A 19,470-nucleotide genomic window follows, 5' to 3' on the forward strand; every position below is an offset into this window, starting at 1 on the left:
TAATCAGTGGAACAACCTGCCTGTGAATGCTCCAACACTGGAAGTCTTTAAGAAGAGACTGGACAGCCATTTGTCTGAATGGTGTAGGGATTCCTGCCTGAGCAGGGGGTTGGACTCAATGACCTCCAAGGTCCCTTCCAACTTTATTGTTGTTGTTGTTTGTTATTGTTGTTATTAATCTTATGATCAAGTCTGACATGGGAACAGTTAACATGCTAGCCTGAGCTGGGCAAATGCACTGCTGACTACAGGCAATTCTCAATTAATGATGGTAATTGACATCCAATTTTCCATTGCTAACTGATGTGGTCATAAAATGCAATGTCAGATGACTGCATTGCTTAGTGACAGCAATCCCTGCAGTCCCTGTTGCTATCGTTAAGCAAGGTTTGCAGGTCATTAAGTGATTCTGCTGGCCTCCAACAATCAAAGATAGTAGGAAAGCCAGGAAGAAGTTGCAAGCAAGCCAGTAGGATGGTTAGTGGCTTATGTCTGGCAGGGGAGATGTCAAATGTGAAGAATCAAGACCACATTAAGTTCTAGTTAAGCTGATTTATTGCTCATTTCTAGTCAACTAACAGTCAGCATTAGATAAGCATTAACAGAATACAAAGTGGTGGTGGGAGGGCTGGACTTGGATTACTTGTGGGAATGTAACAACTCTATGCTGATTCCTCTCTTGACTCTGCCCCAAGGCTATGCCTAGTCTTCGCCTACAGGAGAGTATATGAGGGTGTGCAGGTGGCCAGGGAACTGCAGCAGGAGTATAGCAAAATTCAGGGATGGTGAGAAAGTGGCAGTGAGGCATGAATGGGTGGGGAGCCATGACAGTAAGGCTGGGGAGAAATAGTGTGAGTGCAGCAAGCAGCAAGGCTTGAGGTTGCTGCTGCTGGGTGCAGGAGGGTGTTCAAAGATGTGGCATAGTGTGATCATGAGGCTTGGGGTGGCTGCTGGGCGCAGAATCACCTGAGTAATTTGCAACCTTCCCTGCTGGCTTCCCGATTTTGCTGTGGGAAGCCGTCAGCAAAGGCCGCAAATGGTTGTTATATGACTGTAGAATGCTGTAAACATCATAAGTGTGAGATGGTTGCCAAGCGCCCAGATCACAATCATGTGACTTCAAGTATGCTGGGATGGATGGAACTTTGAGAACCAATCCTAAGTTATCCCTTGTTCAGTGCCTCTGTAACTTTGAATGGTTGCTGAATGGTCATTAAGTAAGGACTACTTATACCACTAACTTCTGAGTATCAGACTGAAGCTCTCAGTCTGGAAGTTATTGTGAATCTGATTCTTCAAGGAGAAGGGGGACATAATTTGCTTTTTTTTTGCACAAATAAAAATGTATATAGTTTGGATTTATTTACAACCAGGATCAAACTGTTTAGAAACTGATATTTTTCTAAGATTTAAATGGAGAAGTGAAATTAGAGTTACTCAGCCCACAGGTGATAATTGCCCCAAATGTAATGCCTGGCCACGTTCACTAGTTTTGTATGTATTAGGGATAGGTGAGGTAAAAGGGTGACACATTTGTTTTATTAAAAGCAATTTAGATTACAACCTTATGGGTGTTTCTATTAGCTGACTATCTAATCTAAACTATCTACTGGAACTGTTGAAGCAGCTTGGAACTACATAAAGTCAAACTGTTTTTATTTCTTCACTTTTAGAAGCGTTGTGTACTGCTTTGTATGTACCTTTGAAGCTTTGCAAAGCCATAGTGTATATATTAAATAGGATGGAGGCATTGGATAGAGGCCTTCCTTCGAGCATTATCTTTTGAAATCATCCTTCCAAAAGAATTGGAGTCAGCCATGAACCGGCCCCATTCCAGCTACTGAAAAACTACATATTATTCATAATAATTCAGAGCTACCTGTTAGCAGCAAATGTTATATAATCACATTGAGTTCCCCACGCCCAAATAGAACAACAGGAGTGTTTTTATTAGTCCTTTCACTGTAGATCTATTCATATATTTTAACGAAACATCCATATCGGATTACAGAAAAAAGAAGAAAAGGTAAGTTAAAATATCTATGAGAAGTAGGTGTGAAGAGTGCATCATTCAAAGCAAAATTAATTATGCTTAGACAATTGACTTAGTGTTTTTCAAGCACCTATATATCAGTAATATATTTTTGCCAGGAAAAGTGAAGCCAACAGAAAATAACCATGCTCTTCAAAGAGCATTTTTATGTTGTTGTTGTTAGCTGCGAAGTCGTGACCGACCCATCGCGACCCCATGGACAGCGTTTCTCCAGGCCTTCCTGTCCTCTACCATCTTCTGGAGTCTTTTTAAGCTGACGCCTACTGCTTCAGTGACTCCATCCTGCCACCTCATTCTCCGTCGTCTCTTTCTTCTCTTGCCCTCAACCTTTCCCAGCATTAGGCTCTTCTCCAGTGAGTCCTTCCTTCTCATTAGGTGGCCAAAGTATTTGAGTTTCAACTTTAGGATCTGGCCTTCTAAAGAGCACTCAGGGTTGATCTCCTCTAGGACTGACCAATTTGATTACCTTGCAGTCCAAGGGACTCGCAGGAGTCTTCTCCAGCACCATAAGCATTTTTATAGTTCTTGCTAAATTGGAAAAATATATTTAATTTCATTCACTTTTTAAAAAAAAATCTATCTCATGATCCCCACTACTCAGCAGATTATCAATGTTTGCCCTCTGGTGGATAGTTGGATGGTGCAGTTAAATACAGCATAGCTTCTGTGTTAACTCTGGTGAATTTTTTTCCGCCTCGGGAATGCTTTGAGGTCTCCATATATCTGCCAGCATCTAGGCCAGGGGTAGGCAACTGTGGCTCTTTTATGACTCATGGACTTCAACTCCCAGAATTCCTGAGCCAGGCTGGCTCAGGAATTCTGGGAGTTGAAGTCCATGAATCATAAAAGAGCCATGGTTGCCTACCCCTGATCTAGGCCATCATGTCTATTACGTGCTCTTTGGTTCCTTTAGAAAGATTGTTGTAGAGCTAGTCAGAGAGTTGGATCAATTATTTCTTTTGATTATACTGGGTCTCCTGCATTTGGACCAGAGAATATACACCCCTTTTCACTTTGTGGAAGACAAAATCATCTGCTTTCCATCATAAAGTCCTAAATTTCCTTTCAGCACTTTCTTATGACCTTTTTAAAAGCCAATTTGGTATAATGGTTAAGGCACCCAGAAACCGGAAGTCCATGAATTCTAGTCCCAGCTTAGATATTAAGACAGCAGGGTGATCTTGGGCCAGTCACTCTCTCTCAGAGGCAAGGGAAAACCAGTTCTGAAACCTTGCTAAGAAAACTGCAAGGACTTGTCCAGCAACCTCTAGGACAGAGGTAGACAACCTTGGCTCTTTTATGACTTGTGGACTTCAATGCCCAAAATTCCTGAACCAGCCACGCTGACCCAGGAATTCTGGCAGTTGAAGTCCACAAGTCATAAAAGAGTCAAGGTTGCCTACCTCTGCTCTAGGACTCAATGGCATGAGTACACACACATGTACAGGAACAGTTCTAAGCCTTCACCATGGTCTTAAATAGTAGCTGACCATATTCATTTATTTAATCAAATTTATTATGGCCTGTTGAAAGAAAGATCTTCATCAGGGTCCAGTCCAAGCTGGGAATAATGAAAATGGAGACTGCTTTAGAAAGACAGTTGTAGTTTATTGAAGAGGAGAGCCAGACAGAAAGATGGCTCTGGAAGAACTGACCACATGGAGCAGACTGGTGACCTTTTAAACCTTCTGGAGCTCTTGAGGTTGTTTCCTGTTCCTGTTTGAGGCTTTGTATTTCCTGTGTCATGTACTTTGACTTGAGTCTGAGTGCACCCTTTTGGTATTGGTGGATTAATCCTATTATGTCTCCTGTCCTTAGAATTTGGGTAGGGTTATGTAGATTTTAGGTGTCTTTGTCTTCCTAATTTCTAGCTTCCTGGCTCCAGCCTTCCTGAATGGATTGTTGAATTTGTATTTCTAAAAGCTGGCCTCTGCCTAGGGGCTGGGGCTGGTTTCTGTCTTTTTTTTTTAAGATCTTCTCCATTATTCCGTGGGGAAATATATTCTGCCTTTTTAATATTTCCCAAAATATTTCTTTCTCTGGATTCTTCCCACAGGCCGTGTTATGTATCCAGGTGAAGAGTACACATACACACTTACATAGCAGTCACCACCAGGGGGCATTGAACTGTAACTGTTTTGGCGGAAAACAGAGGTTCAAACCCATTGGCTGGCTGCTCACCTGGCCAGGTATAAAAGGAGGGCAGGTAACCCATATTCCCCAGTACAGTCACTTCCACCTAATAAAGATCTGCCATGCTGTACTCATTGTTTCGGCGTCCTTCCTGCTCTCCAGAACCCACTACGCAACAGTGGCAATGAGGATGGGATCCTGCTTCACCTTAAGAGCTGAAAGTCACTAGGGGATGACATCGCTTGCTGGAGGAAAGAGGCATCTTCCCCCCCCCCTCGATGACCGGCTAGTCACCACGCTAGCGGCCACATCGATGGAGCAGGATTCTCGGAAGCCGGACACAGAAGAAGGCACAGATCGGCCAGCCCCGAGAATTCGATATCCGTAACCCTGAACGGTGGGACTCTCACCCGGGACAGGTTGAAAATTTCCTATGGGCAAACCGGATCACCGAAGATGGCCTGAAAGTGGTGACCCTGCTTTGCATAAGCGAGCCCGCCATTTACGATTTGGCCGCAAGCCTGTGCTTGCCGACACCGATCGAGACCATCTCATTCCGAGACCTCACCGAGAAGCTGAGCGGGCATTTCAAGCCACGAATGTCCAAGCTGGCCTGGCAGTTCCAGTTTGTCCAGAGGGTCCAACTACCAGGTGAATCGGCATCAGAGTTCATCGTGGCCTTGCACCAGGCTGCCCGCCTCTGCAAGTTCTCCGATTTGGATGAGAGGCTGTGCGACCAGCTCATGTTCGGCCTATGCGACAAACTCCTGCAACAGAGGCTGTTCGCAAGGCCAAACGTAACCCTCCAAGATGCCCAGGACAAGATCTTGGCCAACGAGGCGGCCGGCAGCATGGGGCAAGTGGTCCAGACCCCCCAACCCAGCAGCCCAGGAAGATCCATCCACCTCAAAGACGCTGCGTACGGCAGGAGTGGAGAAGCAGAGGAGACAGGCATCGACCAGGTTCGGAGGAGGCCAAAACAATGGGAGCGATAACGAGGAAGCCGGGAGAACCAGTGGAAGGCAATTCCCTTCCTGAAATGTGCAGGCTGCAGCGGAGACCACGCACAGACAAACTGCAAGTTCCGGTCAGCCATGTGTCGGGCCTGCAAAAAACCAGGCTACATCGCAGTGGTCTGCCGTAGCTGTTTCTGAGAGGGCGTCCATGAGCTACGGCCGGAGGACATGTTGCGGAAAGGTACCGGAGCCCAGAAACCGACCAGCATAGGGTTTTTCGAAAGCCAGAGGGCCATCTGCCGAACCGGGGCCCGATGGCCACTTAAACCCAAAATTAAATTGGATGTCCATTTACAGGGCATTCCCTGTAAAATGGAGCTTGACTCCGGCCGGCTCTGCAGTCTCAGTCATCTTGGATGAGACCTTCAAACTTATTTGTGGCCGAAGCAAGTGGTGGGTCAAATTGAGGCCCTCAAACATTATCCTCATCGATTTCCAAAACGCCCCAGTAAAAATCAAGGGGGAGGCCACCCTTTCAGTGCGGTTTAAGAAGTTCCAAGGGCACTTGGATATTATTGAGGGTCGGAGAACTAGTCTAGTCGGGCTAGACTGGTTTGAGACACTAAGCATAGGGATCTCAGGCATCTATAGGACCCAGGGAAGCAGCATCAAATCCGTCTGCAAAGAATTTGCAGACGTATTCGCTAACAAGCTAGGCAGGTACACCAGGCCCCCCATCTCTTTTAAACTAAAGCCCAGCGTCCTTCCCATTAGGATTAAACCCCAGAGAGTCCCCTTCATGCTTAAACACAAGATAGAAGGGGAGTTAGACAAATTAATCGAACAGGGACTCCTACAGCCAGTAGAGGGGGGAGAGTGGGAGACCCCCATAGTCACCCCTCTCAAAGCTAATGGGGAGGTCAGGATCTGCACCTACTATAAATGTACATTAAATTGGGCCCTTAACCAGCATGCTTACCCAGTCCCAACGGTCAGCCACATTCTCGCTTCCCTCCAAGGCGGCGCCATCTTTGCTAAGCTAGATCTCGCACAGGTGTACCAGCAGCTTGGACCAGGGTGTGTGTGTGGCCTCCCATTTGTGGACAGGCACTTGGGGCATCTCAGGTCTGGACCTTTGGCAATTGTAACACCCATGTACCTGCTCTTCTATTGCCTTATCTAGCCCTGGCCACCATAGGTAACTCTTAGCTAACGCCTTCATTCACACTATACCAGGATGCCCCTCGTGTAAGGATTTCAAGACTCTATCCCTCAGTGTGTCTGGTATGATGACCCTACTACCCCACAACAGGCATCCCTTATGGGCAGACAATTCATGTCTTCTTATGAAGTAAGCCTGGAATTCTGGGCCTGGACTCTTATCTTGCCACCCTGTGAATACCCATGACTGGACCCTGCTCAGGATTTTATCTGATGCAGTCTCAGTTGCTATGTCCCTTGCATGGAGAGGGCAATCAGGTAGCTCTTGGATTGCCAGTATCTATGCAGCAGGCACCGGATCAGGTTCTGTGTTAGTCAGGGGTAGCCTACTTAACCCATCTGCATGGCCCATTTCTTTCCCTGGTTTGTGAACCAGCTTAAAGTTGTATGCTGATAAGAATATTTGTGGATTCCAGGGGTGGTGGTTGACAAAACCGGGCCCTTATCCTACATAGACCAGGTCAGGAAACGGGTTCCTGAACGGTCACAGAGTGACCGCCCGAAAGACTACCCATCATCAAGCTCAAATCATCACTACCAACCCCACCGACAAACAATAGAACTTGAGCCTGAGGAGGACCTCACGGACCCAGTACTGTTGCCAGAAAGCCCTGTTCGACTGGGACAACAACATGACCAGGACCGCAGCGATAACCCAGCCACAGGGCCAGACTCTGGGGTCTGTCAACCGGAAACGGTCAATCAGGACTCAAACACTGACCCTGCAGTCCAAGACATGGGGGAAGTTCCTCTAAGACGTTCATCCCGGGTTCATCGGCCACCTGCATACCTATCGGACTATGTGCGTCAATAGGGACTGTTTGTTTGAGGGGATTGTTTTGTCTTTTAAGGGGGAAGGGGTGTTATGTATCCAGGTGAAGAATACACATACACACTTACATAGCAGTCACCACCAGGGGGCGATGAACTGTAACTGTTTTGGCGGGAACCCAGTTTCGGCGGGAAACACAGGTTCAAACCCATTGGCCGGCTGCTCACCTGGCCAGGTATAAAAGGAGGGCAGGTAACCTCTATTCCCCAGTACAGTCACTTCCACCTAATAAAGATCTGCCATTCTGTACTTATCGCCTCGGCGTCCTTCCTGCTCTCCAGAACTCACTATGCAACAGGCCACTTGCTCCAGAAGACTCTGAGTAGCTTATGATGTCAAATAATCAATTAAAAACTGGAAACACATGAAACAAACATGGCAGCCCAAACTAAAAACAACCATACCAACAAAAGCATAATACAAAAGATGACAGGAACTTTTCAGGCACACTATTCCTAGACCTAGGCAGAGTCATACACAAGGCATTTTGTAGATCACATCCACAGTACCCCATCCCCATATAACCATGCCTGCTGATTATAGACATAGGGAGTCCTTTCAAAATGGGCCAGAAACTGATCAGAATCTTTGCCTGTCTGTATTGTGGACAATTTTGCTTTTCCTTTGCCGGAAGTGTTGGACTGGGTACATAAGAAGGCATTCTGCTATTCAATCTCTCATTCTGCTGTTCAACCTCTCCTTCATTTTCTGCCTTTTATTTTTTCTCCTAAAGTTGAAGCTCCACTTTTTTAAAATAAAAAAATATGGCTTGAAATTCCAATTTCATAACCTCGCATGGATTGATTAGTCCCATCAGGGTGACTGGACTGCTATTCTAGTGCCCAGATGTACGAACCTTGAATCAAAAATTGAGGGAAGATGTTCAGCCTTACTCTCTTCTAGCCTTGGGCCAGCTACTTCTTGACCATTCATTTTTCCCATTCTTCTTTTCTTTAATACCCCTTCTTTCTATTTATAGGGCCAATTTTTCCCATCTCTAGAAGAGAGAGAGGGATGGGACATTTGATTGTACATATATATGACATCTCACCCTCATGGCATTGTATATTCTGTAATTGACCATCAGCCTACAGGATTGCAGACATGAAAGAAGGACAAAAACCTTCTTTCTTAGGAAAAATTAAATGCACAAAAAACATGGAAGTGTTTCAACAACTCCCTTCCCCTAAATATTGTCATCTGATGGGAGCTAGGCAGCATGCATTTGCCGTGGCAGTGCCTGGCCTATGGAACACCTTGCTCCATGAAATTCAGCAGGCCTCCATCCTTTTAGTCTTCCATAAGGCTTTAAAGACCCAGGTTTCCCGGCCACTCCCCCAGGCATTAAGATTAGATGATCACATATTAGAACTGATTGGCTTTTGTCCTTTTTATTGTTTTAATTGGTTGAATTTTTATAGTCTTAAAATGACTTTATATGTCATTTAATTTTTGATTGGGAGCCACCCAGAGCTGATTGAAAGAAGGGCAGCTATATAAATGTTTTAAATAAATAAATAAGTAGTTTCTGTAGTGCTCTTCAGGCTAGAAAAAAAAATATCTTTAATTTTATTTACTTTTAAAAAATATGTGAATTGGTCCCACTATTATTCAGCAAAACAACAATATTTATGTGAAATTTAGACCACTAACAGTCTCTAAATGTATGCTATTAGTCCCTTCATATGGTAGTGTAACAGTTCTTTATTTGTCTCTTCGAAAAGAAATTATTGCTACCTTAGAGCAAAGGTGTAATGGTAATTATACGGGCCGGCTGCCTCAGTTGTATATTTTGCTACCTTAGAGCAAAGGTGCAATGGTAATTATAGGGGCCGTCTGCCTCAGTTGTATATTTTAGGGAGTTAATTAGTTAAAACCTGTGATGAAATACTGGTCCAAGAAATGTTGCCAATTTGTGCTGGAACCATCAGCAAAAAAATGTTAAAACAGTACCCCTGAGAAATTACTCTAGATAAGTAGGCAATAATTTTTAAGACTGCCATAACTGCTTCCTTTAATCAATAGCCTTTTCTTGTGGAGCTTCACCCCCTGATTTTCTATGCTAATTTGTTTTCAGGAAACCACATGTACACCATTTGTTTATTGTTTTAACTTAAGCAATCAACACAGCTCTTCTACTATAGTCTCCTGCAGTTGCCGCAACTATTAATGGGTTCCTGGATAATGTAACATGAAAGAACTTTCTTCATAGTCAACAAGAGGAGAGATATTTATGAAGGAAATGCATGACCTTTTTTGCAGCTAAAATACATATGTATAATATAGTTAGTGATTGGATTTTGTGGGTGGTGAATGCATGACTTGAAATTCATAAAGCGTACATTTGTTATGGCAGAAATTCAGAATGGAGAATTTATCTAGAATAGATAAGCGTTGCTCAGTCTAATCCTTTATTTACTGACTTTGCTAAGGTTCTCAAACATACTGTAGATAAATGAGATTAGGCACTCAGATAATATTTTGTATATTTCTTCAAAGCAGACCTGAAATTCTTAATTTTCATTTTCATTATTAACTTATGCTAATAAGTTCCAAGTTTTTGAAGTCAGAGGTGCAATAATGCATGACATCAACATATTGATGCTAGTCTCAAGTTTATAGGAAAAGGGAGAGATTACTCTGCAGCAAATTGGCGTGTCTAAATAGGAATGGTATCATCTGTGGCTGAAACTAATCTGAAGTTAAGGTGACAGCTATAAATTGAAATGGTGGCCGAAGGCATCACAACCAAGAAGGGGGAAACTGTTGGAAACTGAACTCATTTACTCAGGCTTTTTGCAGACAACTCCAAGTGATAGCTTTACATAACCTTATGTTCCAACTCTGCCATCTTTTTTCCCCCTCCTCAGATAGCTGGAAGGTGCACAAGGAACTAACCAAAGAGAGAAGCAACCTAGAAATAAGGAGAAATTTTCTGACAGTTAGAACAATTAACCAGTGGAACAACCTGCCTCCAGAAGCTGTGAATGCTCCAACACTGGAAGTTTTTAAGAAGAAACTGGACAGCCATTTGTCTGAAATGGTATAGGGTTTCCTGCCTGAGTGGAGGGTTGGACTAGATGACCTCCAAGGTCCCTTCCAACTTTATTATTGTTATTGTTGTTGTTGTTGAGTAGCTAGCTCTTCTAATATCTGCTTCATCTAACCAGTGACTATTTCAAGAAAAGGCTATGCCTGTCAGTATCCAGGAGAGAGTTCAAAAGTACTGCAAATTTATTTCATGCTACTTATAGACAAGAATCTGTTCTACTAATGGTCAAAGGAATTAGGCACTAGATAAAAGTTAATGGAATCCATGGTGGTTTGGACTTAAGTCTCTTGTGGGAACACAGAGAATTCCAAGCGATGACATGTTTGACCCTTGGGCTCAGCCTGGTCATCTCCTACAATGCCCCAAGAGTCATTAATAATTTATTACATAAAGGTAAAGGTAAAGGTTCCCCCGCACATGCATGCTAGTCGTTTCCAACTCTACGGGCCGGTGCTCATCTCCGTTTCAAAGCCAAAGAGCCAGCGTTTGTCCGAGGACATCTCCGTGGTCATGTGGCCGGCATGACTAGACGCCAAAGGCGCACAGAATGCTGTTACCTTCCCACCATAGTGGTCCCTATTTTTCTACTTGCATTTTTACGTGCTTTCGAACTGCTAGGTTGGCAGAAGCTGGGACGAGTAACAGGCGCTCACTCTGTTACACGGCACTTGGGATTCGACCCGCCAAACTGCCGACCTTCTGATCGACAAGCTCAGCTGAGCCTAACCCACTGAGCCACAGCATCCCTCAATTTATTATATAGGCTACATATTTTAGTATGATAGGCATTTTATCTTGACTATTAATCTCAATTGTTAAATATTAGTGGTTGTTTAAAGAAAAAAATGCTAGGTATTCTGCTAAAAATAAGCAATATGCTCTTGAAATCGAAAAACATGTTCTGGATTGATCAAAAAGAGTTAATATTCATGAAGACAACATACCAGTGAGTTTAAATGCATTAAATTCCTTGTAGATTTTGGCTACAGTATGTTCTTTCTTTTCACCTCCATTTGCAGATAAGAATTTCTTAGAACATTTTAAAAAGAATTCCATCAGGGTGATGCAAACATAAGCATTTGAACAGCTTGAAGAAGATCAATTTTTTAATAGCTGGAAGCCATAATTAACTAGAGGAGAAAAGGTCAAAGATGAGTGGCATGATGATGAATGAAGCCAATGAGAAATTCCATTTTTCTATTTTTTTTAACCAGTGGGACTAGGATTGTCAACATTTTATAAACCATAGTAAACCTTTTTTTAGAGTTTAACATACCTTACGTGCCTCAAAAACATTTGGTTTCTTTTGTGCAACAATTATAATGAGTACACATTACTACAAATACATTGAACAATCAAACAATCTTTGCTTTATTTATAATGTATTATATACATGCGTATCATTTATTCTTAAAATAAGAAGGAAACATTATTTCATCAAATGATTAACTGGCTATTTTTAAAATATTTTAAATTGTAGAAGCATCATTTAATAAAAAGTTTCCAGTCATAGAAAAGAGACCTTAATTCATTATTGTGTTTGATGCTAATAGACAAATAATCTCCCCAAACGTATTGAGCTACCAATTTTACTTAATAAGAATTCTATTTTATAAACAAAGACTGAACAAAACAAATGAGTTTCTTAAATTGTTTTTAAATTTAAAAACCTTAAACTTCTTTTAAAAATGAAGGTGAATATATACATGTCCCAGGATACCAATCTGGGTTGGTCATTGGACCAGAGTTTTGTTTTCTAGAAGACTAAACCTTTGGTGCCAGTGACCCACCCAGATTAGATCCTAAACTACTTTTTACAATAATTCATTCAGATATTCTGTCCCATAAGGAGCAGAGTTTTTGCCAAGGACATCATTTGAGATGCTTCATTGACAATACAGTTAATGATGCAATTACACAGGGATTTGCCCAGCTCTTAGTGGCTGGGAGCTCTTTTCTGGGGAGACTAACAAAGAATGAAGTTAAACTAAAAATTAAACTTAAAATAGTTAAAAATAAAAATAATTCAGTAAGCAAATTCTTTTTTATTGCTTTTTATTTGTAAAGTTCTATGTTTTCACCACACCTGGTGTTTCCTAATGGCCTCTGGATATCTTCTCCAAGGTCCTTTCTCTGGTTATCTACACAGTATAGGAAAGCCTCAACTTAAGATGGCAACCGAGACCAGGATTTTCATTACTAAACTATGCAGTTGTAAAACACAATCTCTTCGCTTAGCAACAGCAATCCTTGTTGCCATCATTAATTAAATCTCACAGTTGTTAGGCAAGGCAACTTTCTGCTGGCTTCCCACAACCAAAGTCAGTGAGGAAGCTGGTAGGAAGTTGCAAGTCCCAGGTCAGCAGGCAGGTAAGTGACTGCTGCTGGGTGACGAAGGGAGCAAGGGGTTGAATGGAGGGTTGTGAGGCAAGAGTGGGGAAGCAATGGGGTGTGTGTGACAGAGGCGTGGCAAGGATGAGAGGAGGATTGGGGAGGGTGAGAGGATGTATGGGATACAGTGAGGGTCAGGAAAGTTATGCAATGGTACAGGTCAGAGAGGGAATATAAGGGTGTATGAGTGGCTGGAATGGTGCAAGTGCAGAGGAGTTGGGAGAAGATACAAAGGAGGAGACTTACTCCAGTGACTCACAAAGTTCCCGGCCAGCTTCCCCACTGACTTTCTGGGGAAACCAGCAGGGAAGGTTGCAAATGGTGACCATGTGATTGCAGGGCACTACAAATGGTCATAGGTGTGAACTGGTTTAAAACTACCTAGATTAGGATCAAGTGATGCTGGAATGGCCAGAATTTCAAGGACTGGCCATAACCACTATTCATTCAACACCATCCTAATTTTGAACAATCATGACCAAATGATCATGGATCAAGAACTAGCATTACATTACAGCAGTATTCTCCAATCCAATTTCCCTTCAGATATATTAAACTGCAGTTCCCATGGTTCCCAAAGAGCAAGAATGATGGCTGAGAATTACAAAGCTGAAAGCTGGCACACCTGGAGGTATCTGATTGACAAAGATTTCAGTAATTGCTCTAATGACAGGATGGAACTATCTTAACTGCTGTTGACAGTCCATCTGGCCATGTGCCATTATGGAAAGGGTCCATGTGAAGAGGTTGTAAGTTGAGTTAATAATGAAAGAATGAATGTGTCTCTTGGAAGTCTTGCTGACAATTTAAATATTGCAGGCTCTAAGGCTTTTCTATGAAAAAACAAAGGAAAATAAGTTCATGAAATAAAAAGCTCCTCAGATGCCAGTTCTGCATAGTAATAGAATAGAATATAACTATGCATAGTAACATTCTATAAGGGTTGGAAATCCTTGGAGATCATCTAGTCCAATTCTTTGTTGAGAGTATCCCCAACAGAAAGCCATATGGCCTCAACAGCTGGCCACCCAACCTTTGTTTAATCTCCTGCAGTGAAGGAGATTCTACTACTTCTTGAGGCATTTGTTCTTAGACATTTTTTCCTGATAGTCAACCAAAATTTATTTCCTTGTAATTTTACCCCATTAATTCTTGTCCTGGAAACAATGCTCCCAATTTTCTACATGACAGATCTCTTCAGATACTTGATAACCATGATCCTGTTTCTCCACCACTTTATCTTCATTAGGTAAATCTTACCTAGTGCCTCCAACTGTTCCTCATAAGCCTTTCCCTTTAAGAATTTTCCCAGGCTCTGTTCTAGAGCTATTTTGAAATGTCATGCCCAGAATTTTGTCCAATATTCTAGATGTAGTCTGAATAATGAGCCTTGGTGGAGCAGTGGGCTAATGCCTCCTTAAGTAACACCAGCTGCCTACAATTAGTGCAGGTTCGCATCCCACCAGGCTCAAGGTTGACTCAGCCTTCCATCCTTCCGAGGTAGGTAAAATGAGGACCCAGATTGTTGGGGGCAATAAGCTGACTTTGTAATAATGCCTCTTGGGGGTGTGTGTGAAAGCCCTAATAAGCAGGCATATACATAGAATGAAGGCTACTGCTAAGCTTGTAAGCCGCCCTGAGTCTTTGGAGAAGGGCGGGATATAAATGGAATTAAAATAAAATAAAATAAAAATAATGCAGAACAGAGGGAAACAACAACTCTTGAACTTGAGCTTGATATATTTTTGTCTATGCCATAGTGGTACAGTGTTAGAATGCAGTATTGCAGGCTAATTCTGCTGCCTGCTGCCTGCCAGCTGTTCGGCAGTTCAATTCTCACCAACTCAGGGTTAACCCAGCCTTCTATCCTTCTGAGGTCAGTAAAATGAGGACCCAATTGTTGGGGGCAATATGCTGACTCTATAAACTGCTTAGATAAGGCTGTAAAGCACTGTGAAGTGGTATATAAGTCTAAGTGCTATTGCTAATGCTATGTAGGCTACATTTCTTTACAACTGCCTCGTGCTGTTGACTCATGTCGAGTTTGTGATCCATCAAGACACCTAGATTTATATTTCATATACTGCCCAGTATACTTAAGCTCTGAATATTGGTATCAAATGTTTGCATTCATTCTTAGTATTCTTTGATATAACCCAGTTGTGGAAGTAGCCTTGTATTCTATTGGTATCAAATGTTTGCATTTGTTCCTGTTCAAATCTATCTTGGCAGATGATTTTTCTGAACTTTGATAATGTTCCCTAAACTATTTGCTATTTCCCCTAGCTTATGTTATCTGTACCTTTAATAATATTATTTTCTAAACCTTGGTCCAAGTCACTTATAAGTATGTTAAACAGCACAGGCCTGTTTCAGATTTGGAATTGTTGACAATTGTTGGCCCTAATCAACTCTGAACTGTATCTGTCTAATGGTAGCATTGTCTAGCTCACATTCTATCATTCTCTAGTAGACTGTCACGGGAGCCCTTGTCAAATGGTTTATGAACTGGAATATTCTTTGACCATCGTGATCCCATGGTCACATAAATTGGTCACTCTATCACAAAAAAAATCAGATTGGTTTGGTGTGATTTATTTTTCATAAACATAGGCTGAACTGTGCCATTCTTATCCAATTGCTTACATATTGACTGCCCAATAACCCTAGAATTGTACACAGTATTTGTATCAATGGAAATGAAATGGGAAACCCAGTAGATCTCACTACCCTTATGTGAAACCTATTTGCAAATCAGGAAGCTGCTGTCTGGATAAAACATGGCAAAAAAAAAAGAATGGCTCCAGGTTGGCAAAAGGATGAGCCGTGGCTGCATACTTTCCCCTTGTTTATTCAACCTGTAGGTATTGAGTGAAGCTGGATGGGAAGAAGATGAGCATGGATTTAAACTTAGAGGAAGAAACATCAATAACCTGTGCTGTGCTGATGAAAATACTCCGGTAGATGGAAATGCAAAGTTCTTGGAAGGATCACAGCGAAAAAAATAGAACTAAGATTAAATATAAAAAAATGATTAAATTCATGACAGGTATAGCAACCAGTTTTAGTAATTACAATGAAGTTACTGAAGTAGTGGATAGCTTTTGCTTTTTAGGATCAACTATTAACCATAAAGGGACGCGGTGGCTCAGTGGGTTAAGATGCTGAGCTTGTCGATCAGAAGGTCGGCAGTTTGGTGGGTCGAATCCCAAGTGCTGCATAACAGAGTGAGCGCCTGTTAGTCGTCCCAGCTTCTGCCAACCTAGCAGTTCAAAAGCACGTAAAAATGCAAGTAGAAAAATAGGGACCACTACGGTGGGAAGGTAACAGGTATTCCGTGCACCTTTGGCGTCTAATCATGCCGGCTACATGACCACGGAGACGTCCTCAGACAAGCACTGGCTCTTCGGCTTTGAAACGGAGATGAGCATTGGCCCCTAGAGTTGGAATTGACTAGCACGCATGTGCGGGGGAACCTTTACCTTTATTAACCATAAAGGACGCAATAGTCAAGAAATAAACCATAGACTAGCACTTGGCACAATAGCAATAAATAAGCTTGGAAAATATATTCAGATGCCATAATATGTCTACACTTAGAAAGATCAGAATGGTGAGTCTCTATGAAACTAAAAGCCAGATTCTGAAGAAGTTGGAGAGAAAGATTTTGAAACTTGATATTGGTGGACATCATTTTACAATGGTTCTGCTTCTATCTAAGTGGATAGGTCCAGTTGGAGATGGTGGGGGATAGAGAGAGAAGGTACCTTAAGTTACTTTCATATATGGTACTTAAGGTCTCACTTCTCTTATTTTTCTGTTCAATATCATCTTTCTATTCTGCTCAACATTTATATAAAGCCATTGGAAGAAGTTATCCATTATTTGGGGGCAAGGAATCATCAATATACCAGTTGTAAAAATCCAAGGACTTCCAGAAAAGAAACCAGGTCTTTACAACTTTCCAGAAGGCCCTGAAGGTGGAACCATTGTTATCTCAGAGAGTAAGAGTTCACAGGAGGGAAGTCCCTATAAGTAATAGCCACCTTTGGACTCCTTCTTGCCTTATCTCCTGGAGTTGGAGACCCTGATCAGACATTATCAGTTCTGGCAACCAATTGATCTTCTACAACAGTATAATATGATAGTGTTAAGACTGACTGGAAAGCAAATGGATTGCTGCAGTATGGGCAGTTTCTGAGTGATCTTCATGGCCCCCTATGACAAACTGCAGTAATCTAAGTGAGAGATGACAAAAGCATCAGTGATTACCCTCAGGACATCCTGTTCCAGGCAAGGCTGCTTTTGTTGCATGAGGTAAAGCTGAGCAAAGGTCTTCCTAGCTATAGCCACCGCTTCCTTCTCTAAGCAGAAAGACCTCCTAGAAAAAGAATAGGATGCATTTCAAACCAGGCATTTTTGATGGTAATAAATGTATTTTTATCTCTTTTAGACAGTCTAGACCTAGCAACGACCTAATGCAGGAGCAAGATATTTGCACCATGTCCAACAGATATGCTGGTGCATTGCTAGTAGAATTGTTTTCCACAGCAGCTTTTATAAAGGTCAGAGGGGGGTCAGCTTGTTAATCCAGGTCCCACTCCAGGAGAACAAGTAAGACAGGAATGGATGAAGCATCCCTCAATGTGCTGATCTTTGTTATATAAATAATTAAGTCCAGGGGTCTGACCTTTGTTCAGGAGTCTAACTTGGTATTCAATATCTTGGAGAAGGCCAGAGTTATTTTATTTTCTATGCTTTAAAAAAAAATCCAACAACTTGTAATCTCAATTTTTGTTTCTTTTTGCAATTGCCTTATAATCTTATTTTTTATGCTATTTTTTTTGTACTCATTATAACACAAAAGGCCTTTTCAACTTTTGCAGTTTCCTGGATGCCGTGGCTGAGCTCTTGAAACTCAGCACATCTAGAATGTGTAAGATTGCTGCCTGAATATTTTAACAGCCCTTTTGAGCAAGACGAAAGCGAGGAAGGATGGATTTGGTCAGATAAGAAGTGGATTAATTCTTTGCAGTCTCCAAAGGAATTAAGGAACTTTTGAGGGACAAATTACATAAAGTGAACAAATGAGAAGTGTATTTTGAAACAAGATCATTAATTTAAATTCCTTTCATCCTTGCTTAGATCTGATTAGTAATAAAGCCTACTCATACGTGAGCCAAGTTTTCCAGCCCCATGTGTATTCAGTGTAAATATAAACTTGGCTTTATCCATACTCATTCCTTAGTGCAAAATACATGGACCCATAAAACCTCTACCAAAGGGACTATAAGGAAGTGTTTTGGAGGAGTTGTAACTGGAACAAGCCAGCACAAAAACTAATAATAATAAGCTTGGGTATTTAAGCATGGAGAAGAGGTTTCTAAATATCACTTTTGAAGTTCCAAGACTTTAAAATAGGTTGCAATTTTTATACAAATATTGGACTCTAGAGATAGTTAGTTGACAAATTAGAGACATAGTACAGTAGCAAACTATAATCCTATTATAGTTCATCACAGACTTTTAATTGCTGTACTGTAATAGCAGATAGGAAGGACTTCCTGGAGAAAATGCCCTCGCTAAAGATTGTGATGACAAATGTATGAGAGAAAAAAAAAGCCTTGCCTGTGCACACTACATTGTGACATAAAGTTGCATATTACATACATGCAGTGGTGCTGCTTTTGCTATTCAGCACATACCATAGATATCATTCTAACAGACTGATGTGCTCCAGCTGCCATTGGTACAAAATAACAGGATTATTAGCCAATAGACTGAATATCTATTTTGCTCATCTAGTAGGAACTGTGAGTCTAGGAAGACCCCTAAATTGTGCATCACCCTTTAATGGGGAAGCGCCATCTTGTCCAAGATTAAAGTTGGAATATCTCTAGATTTGGGTGGTCCAAACACCCACAGCCCCTCAGTCTTGGTAGGGTTGAGTTGGAGACAGTTCCTCCCCCTTCCAAACGCACACAGCCTTCAGGCACCAGGACAGAACCTTACTTGACTACCCTCAAGTGATATAATTGGGTATTATTAGCATATAGATGGTGTGAAACCTCAAACTGGTGGACGATCTCACCCAGCAGGTTTATGTACATGTTGAAAAGGAATGAAAAGAGCGTAGAATTCTGTAGCACTCCACAGAGGGATCTAAGGAACAATCTCTGCAAGTCCGAGAGAACAGAAGAGAACCATTATAAAATGATGTCCCATTCCCCACCCACGGACCCAGGCTCAGAAGGATACCATGATCAACAGTACTGAAAACTGCTGAAAGTTCAAGGAGCACAAGGATAATATATCACTGCCATCCCAGCTCTTCCATGGTCATCAACAGGCATGACTGAAGCTATCTAAGTATGAAATCCCAGCCTGAACCCCCTACTGAAAAAGGGTCCAGATAATACTTTTATGATCACCTGAAGATTGAACAGCTCAGCAACCTTTCCATGAAAGAGATGTTTGGAGATTGGTCAAAAGTTATCAAAGCCTGTTGGATTCAGGGATGGCCTCTTGAGGAAGGTGTGCACCACCACTTCTTCCAAGGCTGGTCATCAAATACCAAGCATGGGCCAAACCATGGGTCTTCCCCAGCCATTTTCATAACCCAGAATGAACCTGGATCCAGTAAGGGGCTCTCCCTTACCAACAGGGATCAGGTCAAACAGAGTTGCTGGATGGCTATCAGTGGGCATAATAAGAGCAGAGAAACTGCCCTTATCATCAATCCCAAATATGGGCTCTTACCTATGTCTAGTCAGATTTGCTTCATGTTTTCCTCCAACAGGACTCCGCTTCATCTTCTGGAGCTGCTCAGTAA

This window comes from Vipera ursinii (assembly GCF_947247035.1).
Source record: "Vipera ursinii genome assembly, chromosome: 1".
NCBI classification, from domain to species: domain Eukaryota; kingdom Metazoa; phylum Chordata; class Lepidosauria; order Squamata; family Viperidae; genus Vipera; species Vipera ursinii.